At 38.5% G+C, this 25,201-nt stretch overlaps 1 protein-coding gene and 1 pseudogene across 2 annotated transcripts in view; one reads left to right on the forward strand and one right to left on the reverse strand.

Annotated features, from left to right (window-relative positions):
- The window catches only part of LOC308642263 (phospholipid-transporting ATPase IB-like), a gene marked incomplete at its 3' end in the record, with an annotated part of 217,400 nt that overhangs the window by 111,827 nt on the left and 80,372 nt on the right, over positions 1-25,201 (reverse strand). The window lies entirely within an intron of this gene.
- LOC308652123 (protein Spindly-like) lies at positions 7,760-18,232 on the forward strand (annotated as a pseudogene). The gene is made up of 4 exons: positions 7,760-7,862; positions 9,908-10,002; positions 17,072-17,606; positions 17,655-18,232. The product of its transcript is annotated as a protein Spindly-like (transcript).

Below are 25,201 nucleotides of genomic sequence, written 5' to 3' on the forward strand. Positions count from 1 at the left end.
CATTTTGCAAATACCACCATACAAAATAAGAGTATGTACTTACAACTCCCCCATATAAATAGGCACAGTGTCAGCAGACAGTGGGAGTTCAATAAATATCTATTAGTTGAGAAATAAGTGAAGAGAAAGAATCAAGAGAACAAGAGTAGGCTAATAAACACTGTTTGTCCCCTGCAGAGTTGATGCTTTAGTCAGATTTCTGTCACTGTGATACAATACCTGAGAAAGATCAACTTATCAGAAGAAAATTTAATTTTGGCTCACAGTTCTGGAGATTCATGGTCATTTGGCTCCAATGTTTCTACTGTGGTGAGGCAGAAGATCATGGCAGGGAGCACATGGTAGAGGAAACTGCTCATCTCATGGCAGACAGCAAACAAAGAAGAAGAGAAGGGGTGGGGGTCCCAATATGCCCTTGAAGGGCATAGCCCCAATCACATACTTCCTCCAACCAGACCCCATCTCCTGAAGCTTCCACCACCTCCCAATAGAACCATGTCCCCCAAAAGTTCACCTGTGAGACAATGCAAAAACGCTCAGAAGTTAAATGGTTAAATTATGAGAGGTATAATCTAATCAGTGGGTGATTTCACTGATGCAAATTAACTGGATGATAACTGCAGGCTGTAGAGGATAGAGAAGGTCCGTTATTTTGCTTCCTGTTGCCATATCCCGAGCCACTTTCCTCCACCAGCCCTTCCTCCACTTGGGCCCACAGCAACGGAGTCGGCCATCTGAAGACTGAGGCCTCTGAAACCATGAGCCCCAAGTAAACTTTCCCTCCTCCACATTGTTCTTGTCAAGTCTTCTGGTCAGAGTGAGAAAAACTGACTAAAACATCTAGGGACCAAGCCTTCTATACATGAGTCTTCAGGGGACATTTAGGATCGAAATCATAACAGTGGAAATGCAGATAAGAGAGTTGATGGCCAAGGTCATGAGAGAAAGGGAAGGGACTTTGTCTTACAGCTCTATCACTTATACATTGAATAATGACTAGCATGCCACAGGCAGTCTGGAAGTATATATCAAATGAATAAATAAAAGGCTAACATAGTAGGTGCCCTTTGAAGGTAATTACCCAGCTGCTGGACCAATGAATTCTCCCTTGTCTAGTTACTGAACTCTTTCTTTCTGACCTAAAAGCCAGGGAACCCAGTATCCAGGTCTTTACTATGCAATCCCACTTGCTCATCACAGCTATTTGGACCAGCAGTGATTCTTGGTTCAAGTTGTTTCACTAAGAATCTCTCTTCTAGGACCATCTCTGCACGTGGCTGACCTATAAACTACACTCTCCAGGTCCGTGGACAACCTTCTTCCTCTTACAGAGTAGACCAGGAGGCAGAGGAAGAATTTCTTCTGAAATAATTTGAAGCAGCTGTGGAGAAACCCACAGAGTCTCAACAGCTTTTGGATCCAGAGTCAAGTCCCCTCCTTGACCCCAACAGTGTTGGAGTCTTTGGTTTAAATGAACCACCCCTTCATCATTGGGTAAATTACTTAGAATTAGTCATTCCTATTAACACAACAAAGGAGCACACAGAGAACCTATTTTGTCCTATAAGATAGAAGAACAAGTAAGATTAAAGAGACAAATTGCTCTTCACTTACAGATCACGCTGGGGCAGCAAGGTTTTAGATATCTCTGGCACCGTTGCAACAGATGCCACAATCCAGACCCAGAGAGGCTCGATCCCACAGAGGAAAGTCTCCATGGCAACATCAGGGCTGATGTGTTAAGATAAAACCTAGAAGTGGCTGAAAGGTGAATGGCTAAAGAAATAAGCACACCTGTTATCCTCCATTCGGAGTTTCTGTCACAGTTGGAGAAAGAACAGAATGTTATGAAAGAGAGAGATGGTAGAGATCATGAATAAGAGAATGCATGAAGGAGCAGAGGAGAGTTTCTAACTGAGTTTCTAACTCAGACAGACAGTTCCAAAAGAGCCTATAACTAGCTCTATGCTCCTTAAGCAATGGAAAGAGAAGTAGAGGTAAAGTCAGACCTTGCTTGGATATTGTATAATAAAGAATTTCTCTGATCCTTGTCCTGGGCTCCTGGGAGGAAACCTCTAATAAGCCCTTGAAATTTCTGGAGTCCCAGGAGCATCTTTGTCATTCCTGGTGGGCATCTTTGTCCCCACCTGAGTATATGCTGCAAAGGTGACTCATGGTGCATCCCTACCTATCTTCAGGTGGGGTTTGAAATTACCAGGAAAAAAAAACAACAATGTGATTAGAATGTCAGGTCTTTGAATCAGGTGAACCAACCCAACATCAGGGCAGCTGGAGACTGAGTTCAATTATGTTGCCAATGATCCCACTGATAACGCTTGCATAGTGAACAGGGGAGTGGGGGGAGGAGGGTAACTATGGACCCCAAAGCTCAGGGGGCTATCCAAGTTGATGAGTGACACTGATGTGCTGAGAAGATGACATCTCCTGAGGCCATAGAAGCTGCATGTTTGAGACCCTCTCAGAACTTGTTATATGTGTCTTTTCATTTGGTTGGTCCTGATTAACCCTTTAGAATAAAACTAATTATAAGTATAGCTTTTTTCTTAACTCTCTAAGGGGGTAGTGAGAACTCCTAATTTATTTCCAGTTGGTCAGAAGTACAGATGACCTGGCAATCCGTGAGTTTGTGGCTGATGTCTGAAAGGAATGCAATCTAATGGAGGATTATGTCCTCATCCTAAGAAATTGACCTGACTTTGGCCAGTTAGTGTTAAAATTACATGGCAAACATTACTCTATGAAATCTTAAATGACAGAGTCAAAGGGAAACCTTATTAACAATCACCGAACTAACTGCCTCATGGGAAAGAATTAGAAGCCACATCTGCACTTGATCAGGTTGATTCTTATGAACTTAGATAAGCAGCTACTATTTGAGCCTTGGTTTCTTCTTCCACAAAACAGATTTCATTATTAATATCAAGGGCTGGTACATTTTTTTTTGTAGTGTGAGTTAGTGAATATTTTAGGCTTCATGGGACACATCTGGTCTCTGTCTTATATTCTTCTCCCTCTCCTTCTTCATCCTCCTCTTTTCCTCCTCCAAATCCTCCTCCTCCTTCTTTCTTAACACAAATATATTTAAAAATGTAAAAACCTTTTTCTGAGGTTTGGATCTTAAATGCTGTCCAAAGATCCTGTGCTGAAAGCTGGTTGCCAGCCAATGGTGCTTTTGGGAGGTGATGGAACCTTTAGAAGGTGAAGCCCAGGGGAAAAAATTATTGGGAGAATTCGCTTGAAGGGGCTATTGAGACCCTGGCTCCTTCCCCTCTCTCTTTGATTGCTGGCTGTCATGAAATAAGCAACTTCCTCCATCGCACACTCCCACTATGATGTGCTGCCTTGCCACAGGCCCAGAGGGAAAAGTGACCCAAAACCGTGAGCCAAAATAAATGTTTCCTCCTTTTAAACTGGTATTTTGTTACAGTGACAGAAATCTGACTAACACATCTTTCTTCCCTCACAGGCCTAACTTGGCCCTCAGGCTAGAGTTTTCTGGGCCCTTATATAAACAAAGTTCTCTCACAGTTAATGATATGATGTGGTTCCAACTCCCACTTCAAAGAAATAACCGTTTAAATTTCAATTAGGTTACATTTCCTAGCAGGCATAGGTATTCAAAATTTTATTGCATGAGTTAAGAAGTTGGTTATGTTTTTCCCCCACTTTTTTATGTACTGTGCCTGAAAAGTATGTAAAGGTGGTTTTCTCTTTGCCTTCAGGTATATCTCTAGGAGGAGAGTGCAATAATTATAGAGCTTTTTAACAGGAGGCATGCACATGCACACGTGCGCACGCACACTCGCACAGACACACACACACACACACACACACACACACACACACACTCCCCTCCTCAAAGAGTTCAACCCTGGCCTCTACCCCATATTTACAAGATGCTTCATAATCGTTGGGAACACAGACACATCAAAAGCGGTCCAGCTGCTGGGGAAGCACTTGGCCTGATTATTTCTCCTAATCAAACAGACACAATGAAAATGCTGTGCAAACACAAAATGTGATCATTCTAGCCTTGGCAGACACGTTTTGAAGGCCCTTTCAAGACCTCACGTTGCACAAAACACGTCTTTCCAAATATAGCATCTGTGATCCACTTCTATCCAAGAATTCAAAAGAATGGGACACAAAGGAAAAAAGGCTCTGATGGGTCAGGATTTCTTATTTTTATAAACTCTTAGTTTCTCTCTCTTTTTTTTTTAACAGGGATAGAAAAGATGCAAAGAAAGTAATAGGCCACAGACTATTTATGATTTAAAATATATAATTCAGTTATTATTAATCTGAATTCATTCAGTTATTAAATGCTTCCTAGACATAAAGCATCTGTAAAAGGAGAGGTACATAGTTGAAGGTATCAGCCTGTGTTTCAATAACAAGAGAGACCAAGAAATACGGAAATTCAAAGCACCAGGGTGACTACCAGTTTCAGAAAGGGCCCATCAAACAGGACACTTTCATGAAGGAAGGATTTGAACTGGGCTTCTAAGAATGAATATGATTTGACTGTGCAGAGAAGAATATTCCAGGTAGAACTGTATGTGAGCAGAGACACATGCCAGAGATACTTTATTTAAATATAGTTGGCTCCTGCACTTTGGGTGAAAGCTGAGCCATAGTAATTTGAAGTCTTGTTTCCAATAAGTACAGCTGTATAGACTGGACTTCTGTTCCTCGAAACCCATTCTATTCCTTATATTAAAGTTCATCATGTAAATTAAGTAAAAACAAAGATGATTCTAAGGACATATTTTACATATATAAAACCAAAGCTACAAAATATAAAAGCTGTGTTTCAATTACTCAATTCCAAGGACTTTTCAATATAGATGGGATTGGCCAAGGCTTAAAATACAAGTCCAGTGACTTCTCATAGCAGCTCTTTCTGTGAGGATGGATATTCTCCACTGTCCCTAGGATCTTGAATCTGGGCTCAAGGTGGGAATACCATCATTAAAATCCCATTGTTAACATAATATGTATGAATACAATCATCTGCAGGGGACTAGGACATGCCCAAACACACTGCAGATATCAAAATCTGCAAATGCTCAAGTCCTTTATATAAAATTTATATAAAATGGTGTAGCATTTGCAAATAAATGGTTTACCCGTTTGCATATAAAATTGTGTCATATTTGCACACATCCTCTATCAACTTCAAATCATCACTAAATTATTTATAATATCTAATATAATCTAAATTGTGTGTGAATAGTTATAGCATATTGTTTTATGATTTTTATCATTGTATTATTATTTACTTTCTTTTGTCCAATATTTTCCATCCAGGATTGGTTGAATCTGTAGATGTAAAACCTGTACATATTGCACATGGAGGTCCGACTATACAGTCTTTAACAGTTAATCCCATGAGCAGGACAGGTGCTTTGTTTCGGTTTTTGTTTTCTGAAGTTATGGTTTGCCTATCTCAAGCACTTTGTAGACCTATGATTCCTTGTCCAATGACACATGGGCTCATGGCATCTGGCGGAATACCCTGTGTCATTAGTGGCCTTTCCCCCTTGTTCTGGAAGTTCCGCCTTTGGGCCTTCTCTCCGTTCCTCAAAGACATCACCTCTGTTCCCTCTCTCTGCCCAGAGTGCTCTTCCCTTCTCTTTCTTTTGCCAACTCCTTCCTGTCACTCTGACCCCAGCTTCAATCTCACTTCTCCACAAAAGCACTCCTAACCGCCACCTATCTACGGCATCCCCCTCAATTATTCCCTAACATTGTGCATCCTTTCTTTCATTACATTTATCACTCCATGGATTTTTTTGTTCATTTTATGTCTTCCAACATTCAATATAAGCTCCAAAAGGGCAGGGATCATGCTTACATTAACCACCTCTGCATCTCCAGGGCATAGAAAGTGGAAAGCACTAAATTCAATGCATGAATCAAGTGAACACAAAATTTCACACTCTGCTTTAGGCAGACAGAGGAAATGTTCAGTTTTGCTTGGAACTTAGTTCTGTTGAAAACGTTCATGTATATGGTTTTCAGTCTCTCTTGAACAAGGATGCTTTAGCTCCCAGATCACGTCATCGTCCTCTTGCTTCTCTCCTTTAAATGGTGCTGGGGAAATGGAGGGTAGGGATGGTGACAGGGGAAGAGTTGGAGTCCTTGATATAAATGCCTTCTGCCTCTTCTTTTCTACAAAGTGATCTTCCAGATGACCCTGCCAGGATTTATGACTACAGTCTGTGTCTGTTCTGCTTTGGCTTTATGAAAGGGCATTAGTGTTCCTTTAGTGGCTCTGCTTCACCTGGGCTCCTGCCTCACCTGTGCAGAGACCATCTGCCTGTGCAGTCTGCCTGCTCATCAGCCATCTACCCAGAGCCCTACTGGGTGGACCTCTGGAAGGCCCAGTGGCTTTCAAATCAGCTTCCAGACTATCTAGAAGATACAGGTGGGAAGTCTAGGAAAACAAAACCTGTTGTCCCTCAGTATTATCCTCACTTATCCCATATGCCTTGTATCTTGTTGGGGAAATCTTCCCCAGAGACAAAAAAAATAATCAAGACATGCCACATTGCTTTCTTTTCTCCTTCTCCTCTCCTTTTCACCTCCTGAAGATTAAAAGCAGAGGCAAGCTTTTTAATGTACTTACCTAGCACCACTCTCTTTCCAGATCCCAAACAATGCTTTAAAATAAAAAACCTCTGAAGCAAAGCCATCCAAGCTCTGTTATAAATATGGTGAAATGGGGAGAGAGAAATTAATCCAGTCTCCTCATAAACAAAAGCCTAGCCTGCTATTTCTGCTATTTTTGAAATGCATCCAATGCAAATGCCTTGATATTTCTCTTGACATCCCTTCTCATCTTTCCCAGGGAGGTGGGAAGTCTGAGCCTATGAGAGTCAAATGTTTTGTACAAGAGGAAGGCACATTCACTTGCTTTAACTGCCACCCCAGTTTCACATGCATAGCAGCCTGTCATGTTTACTTATCATCACTGGTCACAGGAACCCACATTCCGCTTCCATCAACAATATTTACATAAACGTCAAAATATGTTAGTGAGATTTAAGCAATTCATCGCAAAGGACAATCCATTCACCTTTATTCCTAAATCCATGGGGATGAAATACAGTTTTCCCAGTACAGTGCTCTTCCTGACTTTCTAGCTGATTTGACATTTTGTGTACCACATTTTCTTCTCAGACACAGAAGTGAGAAAGATTTAAAATATGGAAAAAATCTTTAAAAAGGGAATGCAAATGGAATCATGTTGAATCCCTGACATTCTCAACCAATTTAGTGCTTCCAGTTCAATTAGTTGTCTTGGCCATATCACTTTACAGGTCGTAAATAATTACGGGAAGTACGACCATCTGTCTTTGAACCTACTACTACCCTAAGCATTCTGTTTATAATAGCCCATCTAATCCTTATGACAGTCATATGAGGAACATCCTCATTTTAGAGATAACAAAAATGAGGCAAAGAGTAATTAAATAACCAGCTCAAAATCCAAGTTGAATTTTTTTGTTAATATATGAGTGATTTACATAATTGTTATAAATAATTCAGGAGAGGGGGGTCTCAAGAAGCTTCCTAAAACAGACAAATATCTGTTGACTAACTGAATCTTTTGTCTTTTTGGATATTTTTTTCTAAAAATAAAAGTATATTTCCAGAGTCTATGCATTAGGAAAAAAAAAAAAGAATAGAAGAGGAAATAATTCCAATGGCTACTCCAGGATCTCAGGCAGGAATGATAGAAGTGGTAAGCATACCCAAAGCTCAAACCAGGAAAGCCAAATCCCCATCACTAGAGTTTAAACTCGCCCATAATCAAGACCAGGCAGAAGAAATCGGTAAGTCAAGTTATCCATTCACCAGAAATTCCAGGCATTCTATGTACACAAGGCAGGCATCAAAAATCCTTTCCTTGCATTTGAAGAGTTTATAATCTGGTAGGAAACAGACCAGTGCAGAAATTAACTCACACAGCATAGAATGTGAAGTGCTTCCTTCTACCTGCAGCTCCTTCCTTCCCACCTGTTCTCTGCCTGCCTACAACTCATCCTTTAAGACACAGCTTGGGTTTTCTCTCCCCAAGAAGCCCGCCCTTGCCACACATCCCCATGTTGGATTCAGTGCCCTTCCTCCACCTACGTTACCAAAGTAGGTTGACAATGTGAGGGATGAGATGATTTGAATTTATCTGGTTAAGACACAATCTTAAAGCAAAATGTAAATAAAGTACAAATGCTTTTCAAGTGCATGGTTTTATATGTGTTGCCTCTAAATCTTCATAAGTAGAGACAGTTCATTTAAAGATCATTAACTCCCAGAATACGTAAGGCATTATTTAGATTCAAACATCTCTCCTTTCAGATGACTAGAAACATCACTTTGACCACAGCTTATATACAGAAATCCTGCTGTGGGTGGTAGTGCCTCTCACACGCTGGTAATCTTAGGGTTGATAATCTTAGAATATGATAACTTTAGGATTATTCCAACTATGTTAGTCAGCTTTTGTTGCTATAATAAATTCCCAAGATAATCAATTTATAAATAGAAAAGGGGTGTTTTGGCTTATGGGTTTGGGAGGTTTTAGTCTATGACCCATGGCTTTGGGCCCTTGGCAATGTTCCCAACACATGATAGTAACACATAATAGAACAAAACTTCTCATCTCATATAGGAACTGAAAAGAGAGAGGAAGGTAAAGACCAGCATCCCACAATCCCCTTCAAGGTACATCCCCAATGACCAACAGACCTATCACTTGGTTCCACCTCTTAAGGTTCCACCTGCAGCCCATAGTGCCAATACATGGGCCTTTGGAGCACATTCCAGATCCAAACTATAGCAATGTAACTGAAGTATGTAATTCAGGGCTGGGGTGATATCTTATCTGATGACACATCATTCAAATAGGTAACAATGATGGTGATGATAATGATGATGATAGATATGAAAAAACTTCATTCTTCACTCTAAGGACATAAGGAACAGAAATTCACAAAAATCATTAATGCTTACTATGATTCCTGTTTTCCACCCTTAAACCCCAACCCCTCTGGGTATTTTCCTCTGTTAAAATTTTTCCATCAAGATGGGTGGGAAGTGGGCACAAAAAGAGGGTGGTCAACAGTGCACCAGATGCAGTTGGATAGGAGGGATGATTTCTACTGTTTTATTACACAGTAGGAAAACCGTGGTTAACAACAATTGCTTATTTCAAAATAGCTAGTAGAGAGAATTTAAAATGTTCCCAGAGCAAAGAAATGATAAATGCCTTGAGGTGACAGGAACTGCAAACTACCTCGTCTGATCATTACAAATCTGATCACATTGTAATATGTTTATTGCATAACATTTTATGTGTATATGTGTATATTTTACCTGACATATTAATATATTTGTATTTTAATTGAATCATTAATTATACATGTTTATAGTATACAATGTGAAATTTCAATGTTTATAAGATAAAATATCACATTGAAATATTATACTGTATCCCATAAATATGTACAATTAAAACCTGTATATTAAAATATATTTTAATCTATTTTATATATTACATTTTATACATTTTTCATCCATTGGCTTTGATGTTTTCTTCATCCCGCAACTAGGCAGACTGACTAAATTTCTTTCAACGATTCCTTTTTCTAGGGTCCTTGAAGTAAAAAACTCCCTCATTTCCTACAATCCCAGGCATTTTAATGTGTGCTGAAGTTGAACAAATAGATTATTGTTCTTATACTATGGGGGCATCCTCCCCAATAATGATTGGCCTTTATTAGAGATACTTCAGCATCTTCACTTGCAATTACAGCTTTCCATTACACTTTGAGTGGAGAGCTAACTCCTCATTGTCTCTGTAAGTTTTATGCTGATGTAGAATTACCAGAGAACTGGGCAATTTACAATGGACAGAAACTTATTTGGCTCATAGTTCTAGAGGCCAGGAAGTTTAAGAACAAGGACCTGAATCAGGTGAGGGTCTTCTGATTATATCATAACATGGTAGAGGGCATCACATGGAAAAAGAGAATAAGTGAGGGGCCAAACCTCTCCTTTATGAGGATCTTGCTCTCAGGATGACAAACCCGCTCCTGCAATCCACTCATGAGGACAGAGCCCTCAACCTAATCACCTCTCGGAGGTCCTACCCGTCAACACTCTCGCATTAGAGATCAAGTTTCCAACACATGAACTTTGGGAACACATTGAAACCACAGCACCCACCCTGGGCTACAAGGCCCTATTCTAGACATACTGCCTTCTCCTCTGACCCTCATAAGGGTTTAGCTCCTTCCCACCTCAGAGCATTAGCTCTTACTACTCCTCCTACTTACAGGAATCCCAGCTGGAACGGCTTTCTTCTACAACTTCACATCTCTGTTCTTTATTGTCTGGGTCTCTGAACCTAAAGCCAATTCCTCCAAGGAATTTCTTGAAGAAAACATAAATTATAATTATAGGGCATGTCTAACAACTCATCCTCCATAAATCCTAATGATAGGTAATGCCTTTGCCTAATTCAGTTCTCTCACAGTCCTCTTTAGGCAGATACACATCTGCCAAATGGCTGCACATGTAGGTTAAAAACTCAACCTTACAATAAATGTTCTAAACTCTGTGGACAAGTTTGTACACCTGACATTGACATTGTTATACACAATGAGTTCATCACAGCTACTATACTAGACATTATAATAAACTCAAGCCTGATCTAATGTCAGAATCCTACCACTTGAGGGAACCTAAGAATAAATTTCTTAATCCTCTTGACCCCTGGGAGGAAATCAAAATAGCTAACTTATAGAATTTACTTAAGTTATATTTTTAAGTACAAAGTTTTTAAATTAAAACCAATAACTGATATGATTATAGTTGTCAAGTGTAAAAATAATAATAGCATAAAGTTACTTGCTAAATATCTACAACTCAGCTACCATGTTGCCCCAGAGTTTACGTGATCTTTTTTTGTCAGGGTTATTTTTCCTAAGAATTTCTCTGTGTGCAGTTTTCTTTGTATTCCAACAAAGTATTTTTCTATCCAGCCCACTTATGAACCTCAATTTGTGTGTCAGACTATAAGGGGCATCCCTATGCATCATTGTCTTCTAGTATATAGCAATATACTCCTGTTGTTTAGGATTATAAATTGACTCCTATATTTTTCTTGCATACATACAAAATCTTACTTTCAAATAACATTAACTTAACAAAGCCTTGTTTTCCTGTTGTGTATGCACAGTTCATGTTGAAAATATTTACTATTAAATTTTTATCAATAGAAGATACTGAATCCCAAAGATTATGTGTCAATTACCCAACCAGCTATAAATACCTAGAGTATTGGAAACATAGTTATGAGTTATCAGAAGCCAAAACTTGTAAAATGTCATTTCATTATAGCCATCCAAAGTTCATTAAAATGGGTAATTGTGGACTATCCACATATTACTCATAATGCAATTTGTGTGTTGATATGTAGATTCTGAATATTAAGAATAAAGATGATCAGATTTTAAAAACTGATCACACTATGTAATAGACTAACACTATACTATCTAATATGGTAGCCACTAACCACCGGTGACTATTAAGCATGTAGAATGTGGCTAATCCAAATTTAAGTATGTTGTAAATGTAGAATATACACACCAGACTTTGAAGACAGCATAAAAATGTAAAATGACTTAATAAGTTTTATATTGATTGCAGTACAAAATGACATTGGAGATATATTGAGTTAAATAAAATATACTGCCAAATTTAAAATATGCTCACATTATATTTCTATTCATCTGCACTAGTATAGCAGTTACAAAGTGTGTATGTGTGTGTGTGTGTGTGTGTGTGTGTGTGTGTGTCATAGTGGGGACTGAACCCAGGATGCTCTCCACTGGGCTATATACCCCAGTCCTTTTATTTCTTATTTTGAGACAGGGTCTGGTTAAATTGCCCTGGCTGCCTCAAACTTGCAATCCTTGTGCCTCAGTCTACCGAACAGCTGAAATTACAGGTGTATGTGACCAGGCCTGGCTTACAAATTCATTATTAATAATTATCTTACCCTTCATCTGCTTCTCACATGTCAACCATAAGTCAGTCCATCTCTTCCTTCCAGAGGCCTCCCCACTCCTCAAACCTACATTTTTTTTATCTAAAGGAGGAAACAATTTCAAAACCAGCTTAAGGAAACCCTGACAGAGAAGCTAAAGCTGAATGAACCCAATTCACTGCATCCTAAAGCTAAGTGCCTGTACCTCACCAAGCTGTAACAGCCCTGGCAAACTCCCTACTCATCTGTGATTTAGGCATTAAAAACCCTGTAGAAAAATCCAAGTTGATGTTGGGAATGTTTTCACTAAAATCAAAACCTTTTTCTCCTAGAATGTTAGTGTTTCTTTAGAGGTAAGCACATGCAACAGCGCCCCTTTTCCATGGTTTCAGCTATATGTGGTCACCCATGGTTTAAAAATACTGGATGGAAAATATCATCAAGAAACAATTCAAGATTCTTACATAACTTTTATTGTAATAAACTATTATAATTGTTCTATTCTTTTGTTATTGTTGTTAATCCCTTATTGAGCCTGATTTGTGAATTAAATCTTATCATAGGTCTATATAAACAGAAAAAACATATTATATATTGCAGTTTCAGGAATCCTCTGGAGGTCTTAAATTGTATCCCCCATGGATAAGGAGGAACCACTGTATTAAGTTTACTCTAGTTTCTAGTAAGATGAATAAACAGGGCAAATAGAGGGGGGAAAAACGCTACAGGGAGGCACACTAGTTGTAAATGACAGTTCACAGTAAAAATAGCCACTGAATAGTAAACACACACGCTTGCCAAACACGGCTACCCTTGGGGCCATAAGCTAGAGGCAGTACATGGCCTTAAAACCTTAACCACAAAGAGAACCCTAATTAGACCCAATGTAATCACGTTATGTTCACAAAATGATTTTAAATCACTAAAAAAAAAGTCCATATAATACCTTCCTAAGGGACCTGATGTTTTTAATTCGAAATTTTCTAAACGAAATGCTTAATTTATCAAGACTACATTTTTGAACATCAGTTTTACATACCTAATTCATATCTATTGATCAAGCCAAAGAAGATAATTGCTGTTTTAAATATTTGAAATCTTCCTGGAACTATAAAACACCTAAAACAATTTAAAGTAGTGTATCTTAAATACATCTGTGTCTATAAATGCTCTTGTAGCCAATAAATTACAACCAAATACTCAATATAAACTTAAGTAGGATATCAATCTTTAATGGCTCCTTTCTCAAGCACATTATATTGGCATATGACTTACACAAAACCTAATAGCCTGTGGACATAAAAACCAGTCACAAATGTATAAGGAAAGCAAAACACACAAATAAAATAGAATTATTTTAGTGAAGTAAATAAAGATTGAGATGAAACTTACACCTAAAGAATTGTATATGGCATCTACTTATTGTACAGGTAACCCTTGATAATGAGGAAGATGCTAGATATATTTTCTATTCCTTTGTCACAAGAGCCTCTCATGTGGCTAACATTTGAGCTACATTGTGAAATACTGCCTCTAAGTTCTGTAACTAAAGCTCATGAACTTCTTTAAATTCTTGAGGAATAGATTTGCTTACAGAAAGGGACATCTCTCCAAGATTTAAACTTTACATTGAGATTTTGAAAACGAAGCACAGCATGAAACCTGTGTTTGGGGTATGGAGTGATTTTCCACGACTGTGAAAACAACCCAAGTTAGATGATATCCAAGCAATTGGTCCCCTCAAACTGTACCAGGATAAGTCTAGAAAGTCTAATCTAATTTAAAAGGAAAAAAATATGCATCAGTAACCAGGAAACGTAAATTAAAATGAGGTTATCTTAACCCACAAAGTGACAAAGTTTAAAAGACATGAATTGGGATTTCTGTTTCTGATTATGAAGATATAAAGGAGGTCCCAACTAGTCCTTCCACTATAACAAAAGCTGGACAAAATATTTGAAAACAATAAATTTTCTCACACCAAACAATAGGCAATGTAGGAAAGTTATCTCTGAGAGAAAAGAAACAAATGAGAATTATGAGCACACCATCCTTCTATCTGAAAACAGTTTCTTGGCTAAGTTCAATAGAAGAGGGACCTAAACAAAAGCCTAGCAGTATTGCTAAATTAAAGAGACAGAGATCTCCATTTAGGGAGACCAAAATTCTGAGGATTTACAAAGTAGAGAACTGGAGATGAAGAAGCTATGTAAAAACAGAAGTTACAGACACTTGTATAGAGGTTTACTTGCATCTTTGGCTAAATTTCAATCTCCACATATATACAACATATTCCTCAAGGCCAGGGATCGAATAATTATCAAGATACTATCCAGGGAACAATTTTCAGGGATCACACGAAGCCAGGAAATTGTTAAGAGTTCCCATGAATCAGAGTAGAGAGACCTCCTTGAATACATTTGGAATCACACCTTAGCTAGGGAGCTATAAATGGATCTAAATGGAAGGCTACTCTAGACTCACTGTATTATAGCTTAAGAACTAACTGCAACTAATCTATAAGTAACTAGGTCAAAACAAAGTCCAAGACGCCTATTAGAAATCAACAATATCCAGCACTCAATTTACAATTGTTGGGTGCAGAGCAGGCTGAACTGTGTTGTCTGCAGGGCAGGCTGAACAGATGTTGGCTGCAAGATAGCCCACACACTCAAACCCCCCTCTATCGGGTCCTTTATCACCTGTTTGTGTCAAGTCCCGCTCAAGGCTGAGCACTCAACCCCACTTGGGCCAACAAGGCAGCTTGCAGACCCAGAGGCCCCATTAGACTTGGGCTATAAAAACTCCCTCCTGCCAGGCCCCTCTCTCTCTTGCTCTTTCTCTCTTGCTCTCTCTCTCTCTCTTGCTCTTTATCTTTCTTGCGCGCGCTGTCTGTCTCTCTCTTGCTCTTGCTCTCTCCCTGTTCATCTCTTCTCTCTCTCTCTCTCTCTCTCTCTCTCTCTCTCTCTCTCTCTCTCTCTTTCCTTCCTTCTTTTCTCTTTGTTGCACTGCTGCAATAAAGATCTTTTGGTCGCTCCGAGTGTTGTGGTCACTTTCCTTTCAACAATGGCTAGTATTCAGTTAGAAGTCTCTTGATATGGAAAGAAGTAGAAAATCTATATGAAACAGATGACCCATAATTAGGAGAGAATTCTACAACAGACAGAGGTTTATAAGTGAAAGAAAGGTGAAATTACCACAAAAAGGACATTAAAATAGCTAATAAGGGCTAATTCAATATGGTCAAAGATTTGGAGAAAAAAGAACATAGGAAGAAATAGGTGAGATACATGTAAGAAACAAAATTTCTAGAAAGAAAACTAGAATATCTAAAATGAAAATAACACTAGATACAATTAATTGTAGATTACACACTGCAAAGAAAATGATTTGTGAATTCGAAAACATAACCATAGAAATTATCCAAAATAAAACATGGGGAGGGGGCTGGGATTATGGCTCAGCGGTAGAGCGCTCGCCTAGCACATGTTTGACCCTGGATTTGATCCTCAGCACCACATAAAAAATAAACAAACAAACAAATAAATAAATAAATAAATGTACTGTGTCCAACTACAACTAAAAAATAAATATTTTTTTAAAAAACATGGGGGGAAAATATAAAATAAGTACCAAGGACCTATGAGATGATCTCAAAGGGGATCTAATGTATATATTATTGGAATTATAGGGAAAATATATGGGGGGGGGACAGTACATAAATATTTTAGAAGTAACATGGAAAAATATTTCCAGATATGAGGAAAACTACAAATTCAAATGTCTAGAAATACAATGAACATCTAACAGGATAAATATAAACACATTGGGCTGGGGGTGTAGCTCAGTGGTAAAGCGCTTGCCTCACACATGTGAGGTACTGGGTTCCATCCTCAGAACCACGTAAAAATAAATAAATAAAGATATTGTGTTCATCTACAACTAAAAAATATTTTTAAAAATATATAGTCACATCATATTCCAATGGGCAAAACCAGCAGTAAATAAAAGTATCTTAATAGTAACTAGAGAAGACATATTACACACTGAGGAACAAAGAGAAGCACTATATCAACTTCTCAGTTAGGAGGAATAAATTTTAGTGGTCTATTGCACAACATGGTGAATATAGTTAATAATAATGTGTTGGCCAGGCGCAGTGGCACACACCTGTAATCCCAGGCAGGAGGATCTCAAGTTCAAAGCCAACCTCAACAAAAGCTAGGCGCTAAGCAATTCAGTGAGACCCTGTCTCTTATGAAATACAAAATAGGGTTGTGGATGTGGCTCAGTGGTCCAGTGCCCCTGAGTTCAATCCTAGGTACCAAAAAAATAAAAAGGCAGGGGTGGGGGTGGGGGAATGAACTGTATCAGGGGAACTGCATTCGAAAAGCCCTGGGGCTTACAGGAGGACTAAGTAAATGAATGGGAGGAGGACTCTGTGATAGGGTGGAGTTAACATCAGGGATCCGGACTCCAGGATAGCTATCAGCTCTTGCCACCAGCCACTGCAGCTGGGGAAAGGAGATACAGTGAGCTAAAAACAGGGAAAGCACATGGAGGCAGATATTGCAGATCTTTCAAGTAAGCTCAAAGAGGTGGAAAAAGAGCGACTAAAAGCTGTATAGTATGGTTTACAGCTACTAGAGACCCAAGATGAATTGCAAAATCAATTAGATAAATGTCATAATGAAATGATGAACATGAGTGAGAATTATGAACAAGAAACATAAACTCTTCAGAGAGAAGTTGAGCTCAAGAGTCACGTTAGAAAGTTTGAGCGGTGACTGTGAAGCTATTGAACAACAATAAAAAATCCAGCTAGGACAATTAGAAGAGCAGGTAAGCAGAAGCCATGGACAGGAAGTGAATGAACTAGAAAACAAGAAAGAAAAACTGAAAGCAGAGTTAGATGAAGCAAGGCTTAGTGAAAAGCAGTTGAAGCACAAAGTAGACCACCAGAAGGGACTCCTCTCTCATAAATGAGAGCAGGAGAAAGAAGCAGTTTCTTACTATAAAGCCTTAGAGAAAGCTCATGTACCAAATCAAGATATCTAGGTGCACTTGGGCCAGGCCCTTCAGCAAGCCTTGGATCCCAATCGTAAGGGCAACTTTCTGTTTGCAGAGTTAGAAGATGGAAGCGCAGCAATGGAACGCCAGCCTTATCAGTATGAAAGTCAAGTATCAGTCACTAAAGAAAGCAAAATTCATTTAATAGAGAGCAAATGCAAAGAGTGAAGTTACAGATTGCTTCAGATGAAAAACCTCAAACTGAATGTGAGCCGCAGGAATACTTGTTTGCCATGCCGGAACAAAACATCTTTTAGGTGAAATTAAAAATCTGGAGAAATGTATGAATTTATATGAAAATATGGATTCAAAGCCTTCAGCCCTCTCTGGTGCTCTGAAAGATAACACCTATTAGTACAGCTTGACTTCAGCAAAACTGGAGAACTTAGACCAAGAAAATGAAAGCAGCAAAGGCAAATTGTCCATACAGGGATTGAAAGCGGACCCTGGATATTAAGTATTAAGTTTCAGTGTTCTCTTTACAAATATATGGCTCTGAAGGTAGGTTAAAGTGTTCACTTGAAAAAATCTTTTTGCAAATGAAAGATGCCTTCACCTTTCAGAAAGTGACCATATGAAACTAAGAGCTGAGCTAGATGAATTGAAGCTGAAGTATGAACCTGAAGAGAAAACTGCAGTGCCCGTCCTCAAAAACAGGCGGAAGGTGCTACCTCTGGATGTAACCACCCCTGAAATGAATGTGCCCGCGGGAGGAATTTGTAAATTCACACCCCAGAAGGAGAAGACACCATTGTGTCCTAACCATTCAGAAGGTGACTTGCAGTTAGAAAAATCAGCATCTGCAAACACTCCTGTGGTCCCTGTCTCTCCTTACAAAAACTCTGCCCATAGATATGCAGCCAAAGAAGAAATGTGTAAAGCTCGCAGCAGCCCAGCTGACATTGAAAACAGCGGAACAGCCCAGCTCTGTCAGGTTAGGGGCTGGAGTCAAGGCTTCAAACAGACGTTAATGAAGGGAAAGAACCTGCAAGTAAATTGGAAAAGGGACCTTGTAAGAAATCACCCCCTATTCTGTGTGTGTCTTCCAAATCCACTCCAGAGACCCAGTGTCCTGAGCAATAATGACTTCTCTCTGATCAGGGAGGTCCTACTTAGCCCAAGGTCACTGAGGCACTTAGTGAAGAGGAGAAGTGGTGCCACCTTGCAGAATCTGGCTCTACTCATTGTGTCGAGGCGTTTCCATGCTTCTTCAACCAGGCTTTCAAATTTTGGTTGTGATTCTAACCTGGAGAGTTTCTTAAGTGATGACTCTTCCTGGACCTGCTGAGTCACACTGAATAAACTGTTAACAGAAGGAAGACTATACTTAATTTAAATCTATATGCCATGTAGTGCCTGGATTTTTTCAAGTGAACACTTTAACCTACCTTCAGAGCCATATATTTGTAAAGGGAATACTGAAGTCATTTACTATTATATTTTCCTATGTGATCTTTTTATGAACTTAGTTTTTCACTATATTGTAAAAACAGGGAATTTGATTTGAAAATATATATTGTTACAGATTTTGTCAGTTGTGAAAGCACCTATATTCATCTTTGTATTCATATTCATGACTTAGATTTTATGACTCAAACATATGAGAAATAATTTTAAAATGTAAAATAAAATTGTAATAATTTCAAATATAAAAAAGAACTATATCAGAATTACCAAAATCTGTGTAAGACAATGGAACAACATCTCTAACACACTGTGAAAATGCTGTCCATTTAGAATTCTATACCAAGCAATAATAATATCTTTCAAAAATTAAGGTGAAGTAAAGATTGCATTTCACACAAATGCTGACAGGAGAACTATAAGAGAAATTAATGAAAGTGCTTCAGGCTGAAGGAAAAAAATATCAGATAGAAACTCAGAGCACATACACTCCATAAAGAATACTTACAATAGGAAATATGTAAGTAAATGAGACATTTCCTTTAAAAATTTTTAAAATTTTATTTAAAAGATAAGCTAATATAATAGTATACTTTGAAACTTATAAAGTACCTGAAAGTAAGAAGAATAGGGCAAAGAATAAAAGGGGAGTGGATAAAAAAATACTATAATAAGTTTCTTATAATAGATATAAGATCCTATGTCTATTCATTAAATTGGATATACTGTATATAAAGGCACAGAGAAACAAATGAAAAGATGCACATAGGAAATCCTGGAACAACCACAAAAAAGCAAGCAGGAACAAAAAACAGCAAAGAGCTACAGTTAATAAACCTAGGGTGGAGAAAAAAAATAGGATACCTAAAATATACAATTAGTTCTTTTTAAAAGACAAGAAAAAAGGAAGGGTAAAAGGACAGACTGGACAACTGGAAAATCAAGCCGTAAGATGGTAATTTAAGTCCAACCACACTAATAACGACACATTAATAATAAACAGTCCAAATATGGCAAATAAAAGGCAGAGACTGTCAGATTGGATTTTAAAAAGTATGATCCAAGCTATCTACAAGAAACCCACCTTAAATATAAAATATAGGTCAGTTAAAAGTAAAATAAAATTATAAAACACCACACAAGCTACCAAAAGAAAGCTGGAAAATAAAGCAACATCAGAGGAGTTAAATTTTAGAATAAGAAATATTACCACAGTAAAAAGGTACATTTCATAATGATAAAGGTGTTACCAAAAGGAATTAACAACCCCAAATACTTTTTCCTCTATTAACAAATACATGAAGAAAAACTAATAGATCCACAAGTAGAGATACACAAAGCCACAGCTATAATTGGAGACTTTGATACTGTTCTTCTTTCTCAGTAAGTAACACAAGGAGAAAAAAATCAATAGCAATGAACAAGACATGAATACATAAAATAACTAGATACAGCTTGACACTTACAGAACAAGCTACCCCACAAATAAAGATACATATGCACCACTCAACAAGATAAACCTATATTACACAGCACTATCTTCTATATCATATAAGTCTAAATGCATTTAAAAGGATTGAAATGATGTAAAATATATTCTCTGACTACAATTAGAAATCAATTAAGGAAAGCTTTTTTGGAAATCCAGAGACAAATGAAAATCAGACAATGCATTTCTAAAGTGTAGAGTAAAAGAAGAAATCAAAAAGGAAATCAGGGAATATTTTCAGCTAAACAAAAAATAAATAAAGAACCTACAAGCAAATTGGAAAATGAACCTCATAAGAAATCACACCTTAATCAGCACTATACCAAATTTTGTGTGGTGCTGATTAAGAGGGAAATTGATGGTTTAAATGCTTATGTTAGAAAAAGAGAAATGTCCAATATAAGTGGGCTTTCTTAAAAAAAAAAACTAGAAAAGGAAGACAAAATTAAACACAAAGTAGAGTAAAAAGTGGAAAAATAGAGATGAGAAAGAAAACTAAAAAAAGAAATGGGACAGGGTTGAAGTTGTGGCTCAGCAGTAGAGCACTCGCCCAGCACACGTGAGGCCCTGGGTTCGATCCTCAGCACCACATAAAAATAAATAAATAAATAAACAAACAAACAAATAAATAAATAAATAAAATAAGGGTATTGTGCCCAACTACAACTAAAAAATAACTATAAAAAGAAAGAAAGGACAGCCAGGTGCTGTGGCACACGCCTGTAATCCTAGTAGCGGGGACGTTAAGGCAGGAGGATTATGAGTTCTAAGCCAGTTTCATCAAAAGCTAGAGGCTAAGCAACTCAGTGAGACCCTGTCTCTAAATAAAATACAAAATAGGGCTGGGGATGTGGTTCAGTGGTTGAGTGCCCCTGAGTTCAATCCCCAGTACCTCCCCCCCACCAAAAAAATAAATAGAAAAAAGAAATGGGACAAATAATAGAGAAAACTAAAGTAAAAATTCATTCTGTGAAAAGATCAACATTCTTTGTTTACAGACTTATATTATGAAAATCATAAGGATTTTTTCTTTTTACAATATTGTTCATAACATACTTTTACTGTTATTATTCTGAGAGAATGCTTTCAATTATGTTTGTCTGCATGAGACCAATATGGAGCTATTTAAACTGTTACAAATGGTTATGTAGTAACCTGGGAAAATATTTGAGATATTATTAGACAATCAAAGCAGGCTATAAATCATGATGCCCTTTCCTCCAGTTTTGAACTAATGTTGTTTTAGGTAGATTAAATACCAGAAAGAGGTAAGGCCCACACTGGTACTGGGTAGCAAGATATTAGGAGTGATTTGTTTTCCTTACATGCTGAATCCTCCAATTTTCCTCTTGTGACTTTACATGCTTTTTAGATTGCAAAATTAATAATTTTAACCTGTTATTCAAAGACCTTCAAACAGAAACTAAGCTTCAAATTTCCTTCTATAATATGCCAGTTACCCCAATCTTATCACTACACATGCCTTCCATGAATTGATGTACCTTCCAAAAATGTACAATTTCCGTGTCAATTTAAAAAAAAAATTAGTTTTCAATCGACCTTTATTTTATTTATTTATTATATGCAGTGCTGAAAATCAAATCCAGTGCCTCACACATGCTAGGCAAGCATTCTACCACTGAACCACAATCTTAATCCTCTGTGTCATTTTTTTTTTAATGGGAAAAAGACTCTCTAAAATTCTCTCTAAAAAGTATTTTTAATAACTTTATTTTATTTACTTATTTATTTTTATGTGGTGCTGAGGATCGAACCCAGGGCCTTGCATGTGCAAGGAAAGCGCTCTACCACTGAGCCATAACCCTAGCCCCTATAAAGTATTTTTAAAATACCTTTTAATTAATAAGGTAAGGTGATCTAGAAAACAAATACTAGATTAACCTAAAAAAATTGTTTGTTACTTGTCAAAATCTAAATATGCCTGCTATTTTTAACAAGAAGGAAGGATGCTATTTAGAAAAAATAAATCAAAATTTTAGTTTGTTCAATTTTTAGAAAAGCAATTTGAAATTGACATTTTATATAACTACCTAGGAACTTTCTAACTGTCCCACTGTTCTTTAGAACCAGAAAATAAAATTTATGTTATATGAACCTCTAAAATTTCTTCATAACATCTAAGGGGCAATTTTTATTATTCTTTTCTATTTAGCAAAAACATTTGTTTAATTTTAGTCAGATTAATGTTAGATAAATTTTGCATTTGTAATGTTCTTCCCATGGTTATATATTTCACTCAATGAGAAACTTCATAAAAACACCAAGTCATTCAATACTGTAGTCTCCTCAGAAGACATGAGGTTGCAGAGTGATTTATTCTATTAAGAGAAAACAGAACAAAAAACACACTTATCACCTAATGTGGTTCTGGGCTTTGGAGCCCTAGAAAACTATTTTGTTCTGACCAGTTACAGAGGTGACAAATTCACTTGATTAACGTATTTGAATGCAACTGCAGTTAGTCAAGCAATGCTCTAATTTAGGGGTAGAGACAGAACAAGACAATGATCTGAGTAGATACATAAAGATATTTAAGATGAATTCTGCCCTCATTTTTCTTGGGGTTATGGGAGTGAAAGGTGAACAATACCAATCAATGGACATTCTGTGTTGAGTTACAAGTGCCACAAGAGTTAAGCACAGTGCTTTTTAACTAGTACAACTGGTGTTCCCATGAGTGGGGTGTAGAAGATAAAGACTTGTTTGGACACAGGAACAAGGGAGGAAAGTGACCAAGAAGGCAGCCCAGTGGGAAGAACAGCAGCCACCATCACAGAACACTTCCTGTAATCTAGAGACATCTTTTCTCTTCTTCCCCCCCCTTCCTCCTCCTCCCCCTCCTCCTCCTCCTCCCCCTCCTCCTCATCCTCCCCCTCCTCCTCATCCTCCCCCTCCTCCTCCTCCCCCTCTTCCTCCTCCTCCTCCCCCTCTTCCTCCTCCCCCTCTTCCTCCTCCTCCTCCCCCTCTTCCTCCTCCCCCTCTTCCTCCTCCCCCTCCCCCTCCTCCCCCTCCTCCTCCTCCTCCCCCTCTTCCTCCTCTCCCTCCTCCTCCCCCTCCTCCTCCTCCCCCTCTTCCTCCTCTCCCTCCTCCTCCTCCTCCTCCCCCTCCTCCTCCTCCTCCCCCTCCCCTTCCTCCTCCCCCTCCTCCTCCTCCTCCTCCTCTTCTCTCTTTCTCTCTCTCCTCCTCCTTTCTTCTCCTTCTCTTCCCCCCTTCCCTCCCCTCCCCTTCCCTTCCCTCCCCTCCCCTTCCCTTCCCTCCTTCTTCTCTCTCCTTCTCTTTTCTCTCCTTCTCTTCTCTCTCTCTCATTTATGCAATCCCACAAGGCATGTGTTAATTTCATTCTACAGATGGGAACCTTGTAACTTAACTGAATGGTTCAAGTTCACACCAAAGCGTAGAGTGGGAGAGCTGGGATAGGAAGGCAGAATCCAAGCTCCTCATCCATCACTATCTATCTTGTAACCTCACAAAATGACCATCAATGAGTTCTCGTCTCCAGGCACGCACAATCTTGCCCATCAAGTTTCTTTCCACTAATCTACACTTTTATTTTGCTGCTCCTAACTCTGCTCCATGCTCCTCCCATATCCAGCCCAGTCGTTCTCCATGAATCTCATTGTTTGAGACCAGTGTCCTCTCTCACCTTCTATGTATCCCCTTTAGAATTCAAATTGTCTTTTGTTTATACAGTTTTTGTTTAAGAAACAGAGTATGAGTTTATACCAGAACACGAAGATGTAGATTTTGGCTAAAGTTAAAAAATCAATGCTTAACTGAAGTCAGCATACCTCAATTCAGTCAATAAAACCAGCGTCTACTTTGTGCCAGAAATAGTGTATGCACTTAGGACAAAGATGAATAAGACAGCTGCTGCCCTTCATGGGTTCCCCCATGCAAGGGTAAAGGAGAAAAGGAGACAAGAAATGTTCAAAAAGAATGTCAAGTGCTACCAGGAGTTTGGCACTAAAGTCCATAAGGCACAGAGGGTGGCCTCCAAGCCAGTGAGAGGGGATGGCTGGGCATGGTGGCACACACCTTTAATCTCAGCAACCCCTGAGGGTAAGACAGGAAGATCACAAGTTCAAGGCCAGCCTCAGCAATTCAGCAAGGCTGTAAGCAACTCAGCAAGACCCTGACTCAAAATGAAAAGTAAAAGGGCTGGGGATGTAGTTTGGTGGTAGAGAGCCCCTATGTTCAATCCACAATACCCAAGGGAAAAAAAAAAAAAGGAGGGGGATGTCTAGAAGAGATAAATGGCCAAGTCCCTATTTTAAGAATAAAGAATGAATGTAATGGCTGCAAAATTATATTCTGGATAAAAGCAACAATGCATGTAAAGGATGCTAAGTCCCTCAGGCAATAATGAATCTGCAACATTAAATTCTGCTTGTGGCTAGAAGACAAGGTATGCATCCTGTGTGAAAGAAGATGAGGGTGACAAATAGAACATGGGAAGCAATCTAGACTGTGTAAACGATCTGAGAGTCACTGAAGAATGGGAGATCAAAAAGAGATGTGATCAGACTCACTGGCTGGATTAAAGAGAGAGAAGAGTAAAGCCTGGGGAGCCATGAGGGCAATGGACAGCTTAAAACATCATGGGGTGAGACAGGTGAGAGACGGTGCCTACATTCTAGGTGGTGGCAGAACGGACAGAAGCAGAAAATTTTGGGAAAAAAAATATTAATTCACTGGAATCAGCAACCCTAGAGAGAGAGAAAAACAGAGTTGGGAACAATATTATGGCTTAGGGAATGAGCAAAAGATGGCAGCGCCATTAATTACAATAGAAAGGATGACATTTGGGTGGGGCTGAGGGAGAAGAGATACTGGAGAGAGAAGAGGTCTCATCTTGGGACATTTCCAGTTTGCAGTTCCCGTAAAGCCTTTGAGGAAAAGATTCAGTGTTTCATTTAGGCATTCGTATAGAGAAGCTGGGGACAGATATGGGTTGCAGAACAACTGTGGAAAGGGTTCGTGAAGCCAGGTAGTTCAAGAGGAGCTTTCAAAACAGGCTTTACAGGGCTGACGCTGGATATGTCGTTACTCAGAGGGACATTTATATCTTTAAATGCTTGCAAAAGAACACAGATCTAAAATAAACGAGCTAAGCTTTTATCTTCAGAAACTGAAGCAAG

The sequence above is a fragment of the Spermophilus citellus genome (genome assembly GCF_964194105.1).
Source record: "Spermophilus citellus genome assembly, chromosome: 1".
In the NCBI taxonomy this organism is placed as follows: Eukaryota; Metazoa; Chordata; class Mammalia; order Rodentia; family Sciuridae; genus Spermophilus; species Spermophilus citellus.